Here is a 13,967-nt window from a genome sequence, read left to right on the forward strand (position 1 = left end):
TCTGAATCAGCTCAGCTGAGATAAGGCTCTTGGTTTCTTTGCCTTGTACGTAGAAAGAACTGTTCTGCCTCTGTCCCACCATAATAACCAACTGGATGGTCTGTGGGGCTCCTGGAAACCAAGTAGTTAAGACACCAAATGAAGTAATCATTCTCTGGGCCCTCTGAGAGGGGAAACAGCAGCACCAGAAAAGTCTGCCCTCAGCCGAGTCAAGCTCCAAGAGCCCCTTTCACAGACACATAAATATTTAATAATCATCTGTCTACAACCAATCTAGAGGAAAAAAAATCTTTAAATAGACTGCTCGAAAGGCCAGAACCTGAATTTTAATTGAGGTACTTTGAATTACTCCCATTAGTCAGTCGCTCTGACTTTTTCTTAGCGAGGGGTGGATTGTTTTTGAAAGGAGGATCAGAATTATTAGCAGCCCTTAAAAAAAAAAAAAAAAAAAAACACTGTTCCTACTAAATAATAAACTAGGCTTCTTTTTAAAAAGATGTGGCATTTTCGGAGCACAAAGCAAGAGGGCAGGGTATGATGAGCCCCGCAGATTAGAGCTGCAATTTGAAAAGCTTTAAGGGTGTTCAGATGCCATGCTAAGCATTTCCCTGCCATGTCACCTCTGTGGTTCTCCCGGATCGCACTGAAGTTTTCAGGACATAGGAGGCATGTGTGTGTGTGTGTGTGTGTGTGTGTGTGTGTATTTGCTTCCCCTTTCTCTGCCCCCCTGAGCCTAGAGTCTCCTGCAGCTGATATAACAGTCCTCTCCTGGAGGTACCCTGGTATCTCATGCGAGCCAATTTCGACAATCTAGAGTGCTTAAATTGAGCCATTTTGTTCTCTGTAAAATAAACCCTGGGCCATTATGCGTGGTTTTCATTCACCCGCCCCCTTGTCTCTCTTTCCTAGGCCCCTGTCTGTCCACACCGCCCTCCTTTCCCATGCTCTGCCTTCAAGCCCCCTTCTATGAATGGGAGGGAAGCAGGCAGCCTTTAGGGGAGCCCTGCTTTCAGCCCAGGCATGTCAGCTCCATTCTGGCACAATTTGCTTTGAGATCTGTGTCATGGAATGGGGCCGCAGGGTTATCCCCCACCATAATTGATTTTGCGTGTTCGTCGGCTTCCCCTGTATCTCCCTCATCCCTCACTGGTCTTTGTTTGGATAAAGTGCTTGAGGCTTTACTGTGGTGCTGAGAGCTGCCTGTCCCAGTACCCTGCTGCTTCGTCCATGCTAGGTGAGATCACAGAGCACCACTTAGGGAAGAAAGTTCTTCTGCCTCCCCTGCCACATATTGTTCCCCACCCCACCCCCCATCCCATACACTTGAGGACAGCTCCTGGTGTCTCAAGTAAGGCAATTTCCAGATTGATTTACTATGCGATCACTTTTCATGACCCTCGTGCACCGGTATGAGAAATGTTAATTGGTGGGTGAGTCTGAGATGCTCTTCCTTGGGATTTACTGTTGTGAGCAAAGGAGGGGAAGGGAAGCTCTGTCCGTCTTTGTGATGGCTCCAAGTCCACTCTCACTGGCTCCTGCTTATGTTAAAACCAATGGTAATGATAGATCTGAATCCAGTAATTTATTCGATTTTGGGTCATTAACCCTTGTTCTGCTTATGGCAGCAAATGACTTCATCGTCAGAGATGATGAGTGTTCCAAACTGTGGGGATACTTGGCTCTCTGGAGCTTTCATCTGAAAATCAATTTTAAGCAAGAGGCAGGCATTTGAAATCCTCTCTGCTTATAGGTTTCTGCGGCATTGCCTCTAGGATTCGAGGAAGCGGGAGGGCAGTAGGGGGAGAGGACCACCGCCCCCACCCTCACTTCCGAAGACTTCTGTTGCCAAAGAGTGTGTTGAGGTTGCTAATGTCATGAAAAAACTGCACAATAGACTCTGTCAAAATGCATCCATGGGAGTGGGGAATGGATCACAGTTTGGAAACGGGGGGAAAGGAAAAGAAAGGAGCAAGCCTACATCTAAGTGATCCTGCCTGTAGACCGAAGAAAATAGCTTGAAATCATTGTTTTGATTCCCATTGACTGAAGGCTGGAGGGACTTTACTGGTTAAGCTTTTTAAAGCCGCAGCAGTTTAAAAACCATTTTTTTTTTCTTTGCCTGATATACCCTTTCTCCAGTTGACCTTGAAACATATTAACTCATCTTTGGAAGGAAACAAAACACCTTTTGCCTTCAAATCCAAGGCTGCCTTCTGTCTTGGAGTGTTACAGAAATAGGTGGCACTGCCCAGCGTCCCTGACTGCAGGGCAGAGGCGTGCTGTGGTCAGTGCTGGCCTGGCTCCAGGCAGAGGACGTAACCAGATTCCCTGCGGCTCCCCCAGCTGTGTCCTTCTGCCACGAGGGGCAGCTGACAACATTGTTGGGGTCAGTGGATTCCTTCCCCATCTTTGAGAATGGAACAAATGTCTGAGCCGTACTGAAGAGCTTCTGAGAATGAACCCAACCTTTTCTGTGTAAGCCCTGCCCTTGCCTTAAAATGTAGTCATATGCAATAACTTCCACTGCTGTACTTTCCAGGTGAAATATTTGGGGGGAAATAGAGATATTTAGAAACTTTTCAGTGGAAGAGCTTAAGTAATCATTTAACCAACTTCCTGTAGTTTTGTCAATTGCCTTAGTTTTGCAGATGAAGAACCAATGACCCACACATGACAAGTGCTTGTCCAAGGTCACATAGATTGTAGCAAGCAGAAGGGGTGCTAGAAGCCAGGGTTCCTGAACAGTGGTGTACCTGGAAGTGGGGACAGGTCACCCCAGGTACAGGCAGTAAGGATGTACCTGTCTGTAGGGGACATATAAATAATAACAAAGCCCCTGGCTCCAACTTTAATTGCCACCGTGAGCTGACTATTCCAAACAATGTCAGTGACAAAATATTTCTCCTCCTAAAGTGGACACTCTCAAGTGAACCCTCCCCGCCTTTTTGGTACACCACTGCTCCTGACTCCTGGCTTCTATCTCCCCCACTAAACCAATAAACATCCTTATCAAACAAACCCCAAGCAAACAAAGAACAAATCCCATATTAGAAGTATGCACTCTGCTTCTTTCGGAGTTCAGGAAAAGAGCCTTCTGGTACGCTTACTTGACTGGTGTAGGAAGAGTGTGATGTCTTAAATCCACATGTGGGGACCCGAGACAGCAGTGCTGGGACTTGCCTCTGCTGTTTGGGTGTGGGGTGTTGTGTCCTGCTCTCACTGAAGTTGGGCCAGGAGCTCCTAGCCCCGGGTCTGAGTTGGAACCCACAGAGCTGGAGACTCTCTGGATTAGTGTCTAAATTGAATTCTCTCCCAGATACTCAGAGCCTTCAGGGGAGCTCTTGGTGGTCTGAGGACCTGATTGGCACATGTGTATGTGTGTGTATGTGTGGTCATTTTGGCCAGATGGACTGCTGTCCGGGCTTTTCCTCTTCTACCTAGCTGCCCCCTACATCGGGTGGGTAAATATTCCAGGCTGCTAAGTCATCAGTTCTGACAGACGGCTGTCTCTTTGCAGCCACCCCTCCTATCCCCCCGAGCCCCTTATTTCATCTTCCCCCTGTCAGAGCTCACCCTTTGGCAGAAATTTTTTCCGAGAGCTAAATGTGAGCCTCAAAGAGATGCCGTCAAGGTATTTTTTCATAATTTTCAAAAGTAATCTCCCTCCCTCCCTCCACCCCTCTCCGTTGTAATTATGTCTTAGCAGCCACCCAAACCAGCACCGCAGCAACCCAGTCCTCACCCTCTGTGGGGACAGCCTTTTCCCCAGCAGCTGGTCTGGGGGACAAACCCTGGAAGAGAAATACTGGATAAACACAACTTCCTCACCATTAGCTTTAGAAGTGAGGTGTTGGTGTTGTTTTACCATGAAGAAGGAAAACTCAAAACAGTCTCATATCCTCTTTGCTCCAGCAGAAGGATCTGAGGGATTTCCTTATGATCCAGGTCTGCAGTAGTATTTAAGGTACTCTTAATCCAATTCATGTGCATCTCTTTAAGAGAAGAGGACATCCATTCCAGAATATTCCCTGCCATTTCTTGACTCCCCTCCTCCTCTCCCTCTTGGGTTTCAACCTCATTCCGTCAGGAAGCAGTCAAGGAAAGACGTCATCTTGTCTCTCTGTACCTTGATCTCTGTTTCCACCCACCTTCGAAAACCTCCCATGGCTGGTTCTCAAGAGGAGACCTGGCCACAGGAACAGGAGGAGGGGTGGTTTGTGTCTCTGGTCCTTTCCAACACCGGGTACAGCCAGCCCCATCTGAGCAGAGATCCTGGGGGTGAATTATCCTCCACAAGGAACACTGGGACTTGACATTCAAAAATTCTATTCATTGAAAAGAGACACTAGCCTGAAAACCTGGTTTAGTAGATAAAATCTGTGACCACAAGAGGATAAATCTAGTTTGGCTTGTTTGTACTGGTCTAATTTAATATGATCTCCCTTGGAGTTTCCAGCGTCTAGATTTTCTAGATCATTAAATCCATTACTTTTCAGCGGTAGCTTTTTTTTTTTTTTTGGAGGGTGGGGGGTGTTGGGGCTGGGAGTGGATATAGATTTTAATGGCATCCCACACTAATCAGGAGAGCCTCATCAAAACCCATTTGGGGTCTGGAGTGACTAATTCCTGGTCCTGAAACTTTAAAGGAGTTTCTCTACCCATTTTACACAAGACCCCAGCAGCTGAGTTAGAAAAACGCGTCTTCTCGCTGCAGCCATTGCTGTCATAGGACCACAAGAGGGGTGGGGGGTGGGGGTCAGCCCCAACCTCCCGGAAAAGCTGGGTGTGAGCATGAAGGTTGTGGGAGGATGTGAGCCATCTCATTTTCCCACCTCTGGGAGGAACTAAAGAGCTTGGGAAGAATCGTTGAGGACTAATGTGTGAGCTTGAGCACACGGGCCACTTCTGGTATCCCTAGTACTGCCCTCACTGAGGCAAGAGGAGCAGTTCTCACACCTGCCGCTAGGGGGCGGTGGGCTGAGGTGGGTGGGAGCTGCTCTGAGAAGGAAGCAGCCATCCCTGTCTCAGTCTTCCTGTCTGTAAGAAAGAGATGGAAGGGGATTAAGTGAGATTTTAATACCGTCTACCCTTTCCGTGTTTTTTCTTGCTAAGTCAAAGGTGAGGAATAGAGTCCCAGTTGCGGTAGGCTTTAGTCTGTACCAGCTTCCTCCCCTCCTTGACCTGGTGTGTCTTGCCAGCCAGACCACAGCAGCCCTCTTTGTAGGGACGGGTGCTTGTGCGCCTTGGTGTGTCTGAGAAGCCCTAGTCAGGGCTGCACTGGCTCCAGGGTGGGGCTCCAGCTCAGATACAACACCCAAGCTTCCATGGCCCCTGCTCCCATGGCAAAGGGTCAAAGGGGAAATTGTTCAACTGGGAACTTGAAACCATGGCTAAACATGTGTGCAGATGTGTGCTTCCGCTTAAGTCTTTTTCAAACTTTACTAAGATGGTCCTTTAACTTTTTGACATTATCTTTTAAATAGTCTATATGGATATTTCTCTGCCCCATAAACCCTCCAAACAAAACAAAACAAAAAAGCATGGGGACAAGGCAAGCAAGGAAGCAAGTTTCTGCAGCTTGTCAGTTTGTGCAGTAAAGCAGCATGTGTGTGTGTGTGTGTGTGTGTGTGTGCACGCACACACGTGAGGGTGCATGACACTGGAGAGAAACACTTCATCATTAAAGGCTATCTTTTCTTGGGCTGAAGAAGACTCTGCACGGTGTCTCTTCCTGCATAATTGGCCTGTCTTTTCATACAAGCCAAGATGCTTGTTTCTGTCTAAGCCCATGCACTCCCCACAGGTCAGGAGCGATAGTAAAAACCTGTTGTCTGGCTTTGTATTTGAAATAATGGAGTCACTAATCTACTTGATCTGGCCAAGTCAGATAAAGAAAGTGAGGGATGCCCGTGTTTCAGGGATGGAAGGTACTTGTAAAAGCAGTTTCTTTTGGGGAGGGGGAGCAGGGGGAGACACACAGGGGGAAAAAAAAAAAACGGAGCAAAGACTGTTGGAAACCTTTTAATTAGTACTAATTACCTCAGCAGAAAATGTTGGAAGCTTGAAAGGATTTGTGTCAGCAAGTGAAAGATCAAAGATTGCTAGGCTTGCATTTTAATCTGTTGGCTATAAAAAGGAGTGAGGGGGGTGGTAATGGGACCCAGGAGAATGGCTGCCCAGGTGGCTCTGCCCTTAATCCCTTCTTTACTGCTGCAGCCTGAGGCCTAGTCCCAATTACATAGTAAGATGATTTAATTTAATGTTTTTTTTCTTTGACATTAACTGGGGTATAGAAGGAGGGGGACCTTTTTGTGAGGATGGAGTGGATTGGCATCAGCGATGCCATAGATGCACAATCTTTTCTGTTGACTTTCCCAGTCTTTTCCCCAACCAACCAACATTTTAATATCAATTAAGAAACAAAGTGCACAGGGGAAGATGTTCTTTAAGGAGGAAGGAGTCTCCCAGTGTACTAAAAGGGTGAGGCTTCCGATGTGATCAGGACATGGTTAGGACTTCTGGGACAACAGGTAAACTATGTTAGTGGAAAACTCTACATGCTGTATTCCTCATGATGACAGTTCCTTAAAAGTCCAGTAGAGCATAGAGAGAGAGGAGAAACATCCTAAAAATCCTCTGTGTTTGCTCTTTTCCTCTTTTTTCCATTACCTCCCTCTTCCTGTCCTCTCTAAGAGTGGATTAGGCTGGGACAGGGTCTCTGTAGCTGTGAGTACCCTACGTGTAGCCCATGGGCACTCACCATTCCTGTGTGCACCAAGCTGCTGCTCTTTTCTTGGGCCACTGGAACCTGCTCAGCCCTCAATCAATGACTGATGGGAGGAGAGAGATAAATATCCCAGCTCCCTCACATCTCACTGGAGATTTTGCTAAGAAGTGGTCCACATTTCATCCCATGCTACTCTAGAACAGGAGTTGGCTCCAGGGTCCAATCTGGCCTTCTAACTGTTACTGTAAATAAAGTTTTATTGGAACACACTTATACTCATTCATTTACCTTCTATCTGTGACTGCTTACACAGAGTTCAGTAATTGCGACAGTGATGATATGGCTGACGTATCCTAACATACTTACTATCTGACTGTTGACATGAAAAATTTACTGATCCATACCCTAAAGAGGGGTTGATCCCAGTGGCCTTCAGCAGTAACCTGCCTCATCATACATCCTTTATTAACTTCTTTCCTTTTCTTAACTCAATTTCGGATGCTTTATGTGATCACCTCCCAAGTAAAAGTCTTACTTTCATGTCCTCATCTCAAAGTCTGCTTCAGGGAACTCCAACACAAGATCTTGTGTAGGAGCTCACACAGAAAGGCAATCCCTACAGTGAGTTCTGGTTTAACCCTGTCCCTTCCAGGGTCCAAAGTGTACACCTTCAGAAGTGGGTGGCCTGACCCAGAGTAGCAACTCAGCTTTGAGAAGGCAGAAGTTCTGCAGACTGTTGCCACTTTGACTCACGGACATGAGCTCAAGTCATTGAATCTTTTTGTTCATCAGGTTGGACTCATTTGTAAGTTTTAGGGGATGGTGTCCAGGAAAAAGCCTGCATAGTAGGATTGATACCCCTGGCCGTGGATCCCTGAGTGTGGCTCTGTGCTCTAGGGAATGACACATTTATATTTTTATTTATGGGAGACCTGACCTAGAGTGTCCCAGCTCCACTTCAGGAGGCCAGATCCCTGGACACAATGTCTGAATATCTACTTCCTCTAGGACAGGCTACTCGGGGAGATTTGGAGACCAGATCACCTGGTGTTTGGCTTGTGTCTCTTCACTCATACATGTAAATGTAAACTGGCTGACACCCAAAATCTAATATATAATCACTATAACTAATTTTTGTTTTCCTTTTTTTTTTAATCTCCTAATCTCAGTTAATTTCTTCTGATACCCATTTACCTTGAGGATGGAAAGGCAAATTAGATAATTAGAGGCATCAGCACCTTGCCCTTTGTACTAGTTAGCTGCTGCTGTGTAACAAATCACCCCCCAAATTTAATAGCTTAGAACAACAAACTTTTTTTTCACAGATTCTGTGGGTCAACAGTCTAGATGTGACTTAATCTAGTCTCACAAGGCTGCAAGTAAGATGATAGTGGTTTAGTTGCTAAGTTGTGTCTCTTTGTGACTCAATGGACTGTAGCCTGCCAGGCTCCTCTGTCCATGGGATTTCCCAGGCAGGAATACTGGAGTGGGTTGCCATATTCTTCTCCAAGGGATCTTTCCGATCCAGGGATCAAACCTGTATCCCCTGCATTGCCAGTGTATTCTTTACTGCTGAGACACCAGGAAGGCCCCAAGATGACAGACAGAGCTGTAATCATCTCAAGGCTCAATTAAGGAGGATCCATTTCAAAAGTGATTCACATGTTATTGGCAGGATTCCGTTCCTCACAGGCTGTTGGACTGAGGCCCCATTTTCATCCTGGGTACTGGTTGGAGGCTTCTCTCAGTTACTTGCCACCTGGGCTTCTTCACAGGGCCACTGACAACATGGCAACATGGCCGCTGGCTTTCAAGGGAGTGAGTGAGGAAAGGGGAAAAGAGAAACAGAGCCAGCAAAGCAGAAGTCATGGTCTTTTGTCACCTTATCTCGAAAAAAAGAAAGAAAAAAAAAAGAGATCCCATTACTTTGCTGTATTCATTAGGTCCAGCCCACATTCAAACTGAAGGGATGACATAGGGACATGAACACCAGAAGGAAGGAATCATTAGCTGTCATCTTGGAAGCTGCCCCCCAATACCACTATCAGTCCTAACAGCCCATCCCTGTCATTCTGGGGTCATTTAAGAGTGAGTTTTCCAACTTAGGCACATTTTACTAGTTGTCTTTAATTATTAAATAATATTTCTTCTAAAATCTTCCTAAAACCTCTATTGCTCACTCCTCTGTTTTCTTAAAGATATGATACAGTATATACTTCTATACTTTTCAAATCTCCGCTGAGCATCTACATCATAGGAAGTGTCATTCCTGGACTTCTAGCCTAAAGGAATCACTCCCTCCAAGCTCCTGTACTTATTTTCTATATTGTTTATTTGGCATATAATCATATATTGCTTTGTTACAGTTCTATTGTGATCTTAAATTACTCCCTAAATCTCGTATTGTTTAATTTCCACATGTCGACATCTTGTCTCTCCATGAGAATTATAAACAATTTGAATGCAGCAACTGTCTAATCCTTCAGGCATAAGCAAGGCTGGGGATGTTCTCTTTACATATGGTAACTTTTTTCCTTTGTTGTTGGTGATCTGACTCATGGCCGTGCCTTCTGACGGCTGTTGAGGTTTGTAGCATTGACGGCACCTGTGCTGAGGTTCTCAGTCTGTTCTGATTTGTTAGCTTTGGTGCATTTGTTTATTTTAGTAGGTCGTTTTGTTTTCCTCTTCAGTCTGTTTTTCTTTGGTGTCAATACAATGGCCACAGTTTCCCTGCCTTTTCTTAATTTAAGCCAAGGATTAACGAGAATCTTTAAAATGCTTCTTTGTTTGAGAGTCACAATTTTTCTGAATGAATGCCCAAGATCCCCTTCCATAATATCCTGGTTTTGTGACATCATCATTGGGACTGAGAGGGGAAAGAAAAAGGAACAAACCTTTATTGGACATGGACTTCATGCCAGCATTATTCACTTACCTCTAGGCTCATGGCCGTGTCTCAGAGAATGAAGATGGATGCAAGTGTGAACTTTAGATAAATAGCGTGCTGTATTTTTAAATTCTGAATGATGGTTGTGTTAAACCAGGAATAGGAAGCCAGGTCTGGGGAAAGGAGAGTGAAAATGAATGTGGTTTAAGGAGCAAGCTTGGGGCTGACTCCCGCAGCACTATTTATATTCTGAGGCCTGGCTCAAAACAGCTGCTCACAGAGGCTGCCCTCATGGCATTACTTCCCTGGGCACCGATGAGAACCTTGGTGCTCTTGATGGGAATAGTAGTCACTTAGGAGATGTTATAGGATGACTGTCTACCCCACATTCACATATTGAAGGCTTAAACCCCAGGACCTCAGAGTGTGACCTTATTTGGAAACAGGAGTACTTTAGACATAATTAGTTAAAATAAGATCATGCTAGAGCAGGGTGAGCCCTTAATCCAGTATAACCAGTACCCTTGTGGAAAGAATGCCTTGTGAAGAGGGATCCAAACATAGGGCAAATGCTGGGAGCCTCGGCACTAATGATGTTTGGGGACGTTTGGATAAGTCTTTGTTGTGGGGGATTTCCTGTTCAGTGTAGGATGTTTATCAGTATCTCTGGCCTCTCCACACCAAGAGCCAGTAGTACCTCCCAGCCTGACAACCAGAACTATCTTTAGACTTTGCTGTATGTCCTCGGGGGTAGGGGGCAGCAAGTCACCCCTAGTTGAGAACCACTGATCACATCTTTTCAAACAATTGTAGGGATCACTGTGGGGGCCTGCCAGGCAGATGTGAGAGGTAGGTGAATGCTACAGGCATTAAGAGGTCAGCCTTGCTTGGAGTTTTAATGATAGAGGTTGAAAAATAGCTTCAGTGGATGCATGGTGTTACAGATCAGAATATTAGAATTAATTGAGTGCTGGTCATCACATTACCAGGGGTTTATGCTACTTACGGGTAGGGTAATTTCTGTCCTGGTTGGCCCAGGACTATTCTAGTTAAAGCCTGTTTTCCTGGCATAACCAGTTATCCCTCAACTCTGGGAGATGCCCTGGTTTAGACAACAAATTCTTTGGTTGTCCTGCCCATGGGCAAATGCAGCCTACTGCTGCTTGTGGACAGCACCAGTACAAATGTGGATGCCTTTGGGTAGAGCATGTACTCTGATTTCCTCAGTCCTCACTACTCCCTATTGTCCTACCTGCATTTTCTGTATCTTATCTCTTCTAAGATATATAATCTTTTTTCACATTTTAACATCCCTGAATCCATCTTAAAATTGATGACTACTTAAATTTGTCATTGGCCACTAGGCAGCTCTCATGTCACTGTCAGTACACATTCCAACTTGGTTATAGTTCTGATTATTTTCACTTCAGTTGATATATATATATAATCACTTGCTGTTTGAAAATTCACTGTGATTTGACATGGAAAGACAAATGAATTGTGTAAATGGAGAGGGCATAAACTTGATATTGTAAAGCAAATATTTGTTGTTGGAGTAATGATCTTGATTCATAGTTTCTTGCAAAGCAATGAACAAGATATCAAAAAGAAAGAGAATTCCTGAGGCATTTTCAGGTAGGAAGCATTGGGTCATTTTTAACTTATAGTGGTTTTTCTCGTTCACGAAGACATGGAATAATGGTATCTCTGTAATGGATAAACCTTGGATTCATTGAAATACAGGGTTTCCACTACAATATTGTAAAGTAATTAGCCTCCAACTAATAAAAATAAATGGAAAAAAAAAGAAATACAGGGTTTCAATTCCTCACTGGTCCTTGAAGGTATTTGAGTTGGAGGACCCCCATTCTTTGTCACACTTCTGCGTACATAGAAATGATGTGGGGAATTAACTGTACACATCCAGTCTCCACCCATGAAGAACCTGATTTGTAGGTTAAGGTGGAACTTGGCCTCTGTGTGTTTAATCAGGATCTCTGAGATTCTAATGCACACTACTAGACACCCTGGTAATATCACCCCTTTTTCTTTATTCTGCTCTGGAGGAATCTGAGTCCCAGAGAGAGGAAGGAAGGGCCCTGCTCACACACAGCATGTTGAGTGAGTTGGACTAGAGTCTAGTCTGCTGACCCCTAGTGTAGTGCTCTGCCCTTGAGGCCTCACTCAACATGCTTTAATGGAGCCGTGGGAGGACTGCTGAGCTGTGTGACCAGCTCAAGGGAGCTTTGGTTTTAGAGTCTGACTTGGAGTGAGGCAGCTTGGGCTTACTTACCTGACCTCTGAGTCCTCTGTACAGTATATATGCAGATCCTTGGAACCTGGGTGTGTACCTGTGCTTTTGTTTGTTTTCCCAGTGATTTTGTTTGTTTTGTATGTTATGAAAAACCTACGATGTTAAAGAAGGTCATAATATTTTTGAGCCAAGGGAGTAGAATTCTCTAGGAGAATAGCTAGGGAGAAGTGGGAAGCAGAAGATAAAATCTCCGGGTGAGGGCAGCAGGGGAAGAAGACAGGGTTGGAACAGGGATGATTGCCCCTTACATCCCCAGTGCTTTCTTGTCTACCAAGAGCTCTTCCCAACTTGCGTTTGCGCATCCAGGTTTGAAGTGGGGGCCAGGGGGTTGCCCAATGCTAGTATTGTCATCCCCCCTCCCCTCTCCTTTATAAGGGGAGACTGGTCAGACTTCCCTGCAGCTACTGGACAGGAGCTTCTTCCTGGCTCCTGGGCTACGATGGCCACTCAGGAGGCCCTGGGATGGTGCCCAGACATGGCCTGTTAGGAGTATGTCCTCCAGGCTCCCTGGAAGACCTTCCTCAAACCCCTCCATGAGGGGGGGGCACTTTCTCTCAGATTGTGCAGAAGGAGAGGGCTGCACTCATGTGCAGGTTTCTTAGTAATAGCTTCCCCCCAAGGACAGCCTTCTTGCTGTTTAAAGAACCTCAACCTGGGAAGACAGAATACAGACTGTGGTGGATATGTGCAGGACACATACTTATTTAGTAATTCGGGGCCTAAGGAGAGACAGCCTTGAGTTTCCCCCTGACTTTTTCTGTATCTTGTGCCTTTACTGTTCTTTCCTCATTTTGTCCTTAGAAGTAGTATTTTCCAAGGTACCTGAAAATAAATAGGTGAATGAGCCTATGTTGTAAACATTTCTCGGGCTCTTTTTGTCCCTTTCTTATGGGAAGGAGACACGGTCAGGATTTGGGCCTGTGTTCAGGGCAGGCAGGTAGGTCTTTCTCTCCTCCTACTTAGCTGTCATCAGGGGAGACACAAAGAGATAGAACTCATTGATCCTGTAGGCCCAGAGCTTAACTGATTGTCGGGGAGACAAGAGTAAGACACCTGGGATGGGAGGAGGACACACCAAGTCTGCGGCCGCTGGTGGAAGGAGCGTGCAGTGCAGCAGCCCTTCGGGCCTTGAGTCCAAGCGTGGTTAGCTGGATACGCCTTGGCCAGAAGTCCCCCTCCCAGGAGGAGATGTTTAGGCTCTGCTGTGAACTGTAGGTGAGAGGTCCAGCAGCAGAGAATAGGTGGAGGCACTTTAAGTGACGATAAAATGACCAGACAGGTTTCCCAGTCTTCTATCCTTAGAAGGTGATAGGAATAAAGTCTGGAGGTCTGACTTGAAAGCCGGGTCAAGACGGATCAAAAAGTTATTTTTGTCAAAGGCTTTGGGCCCATTCTTACCTGTAGACAACCCCGGGTGATCCCAAGTCATGAATCCACCCGGAGGCCTATCCTGAGCTGAGTTCCCTTGCTTTGAAGTGGGCTGTCCTCTGCGGAGTGAGGAAATAGTGCGCTGCCTGCTCCAGTGAACCGTCGGGAGAGCCAGCAGACCTAATGACATGTGAGAATATTAACCTCCTACCACGAAGAGCTGTGAATCTTGAGCGGCAGTCTATAATTCACCCTGGACTCCTGAGCCAGACCTCTCCGGCTTTCTCTCTCACTCACTTTCTCACTTACACCCAGAGAGAGGAGGAGAGACCTGCTCATAAAACTTTATATTCTCCAATAGTGTGAGCCTTGCTGAGCTGTTTAGTAATGAGTGGCTTTCCTTTTGCAGTCATGGAAAAAAGGAAACACTCAGAGGCGGGAAGGAGGAGGTGTTTTTTTTTTTTTTTTTTCCTCTGAGTTGTGTTTTATTTTTTCCTTCCAGTTTTGTTGACTTAGTGACACACAGCACTATATAAGTTTAGGGTGTACAGTGTAATGACTGGACTTACCTACGTCATGAAGTGATTATCACAATAAGTTGAGTGAACATCCATCATCTCATACAGATACAAAATTACATAGAAGAAATTGTTTTTCCTTGTGAGGAGAGC

At 45.5% G+C, this 13,967-nt stretch overlaps 1 protein-coding gene across 1 annotated transcript in view; it reads left to right on the forward strand.

Moving 5' to 3' along the window:
- Window positions 1-13,967, forward strand: part of LRMDA (leucine rich melanocyte differentiation associated) — a 1,142,706-nt gene that overhangs the window by 582,539 nt on the left and 546,200 nt on the right. The window lies entirely within an intron of this gene.

The sequence above is a fragment of the Muntiacus reevesi genome, chromosome 2 (genome assembly GCF_963930625.1).
Source record: "Muntiacus reevesi chromosome 2, mMunRee1.1, whole genome shotgun sequence".
Lineage (NCBI taxonomy): Eukaryota > Metazoa > Chordata > Mammalia > Artiodactyla > Cervidae > Muntiacus > Muntiacus reevesi.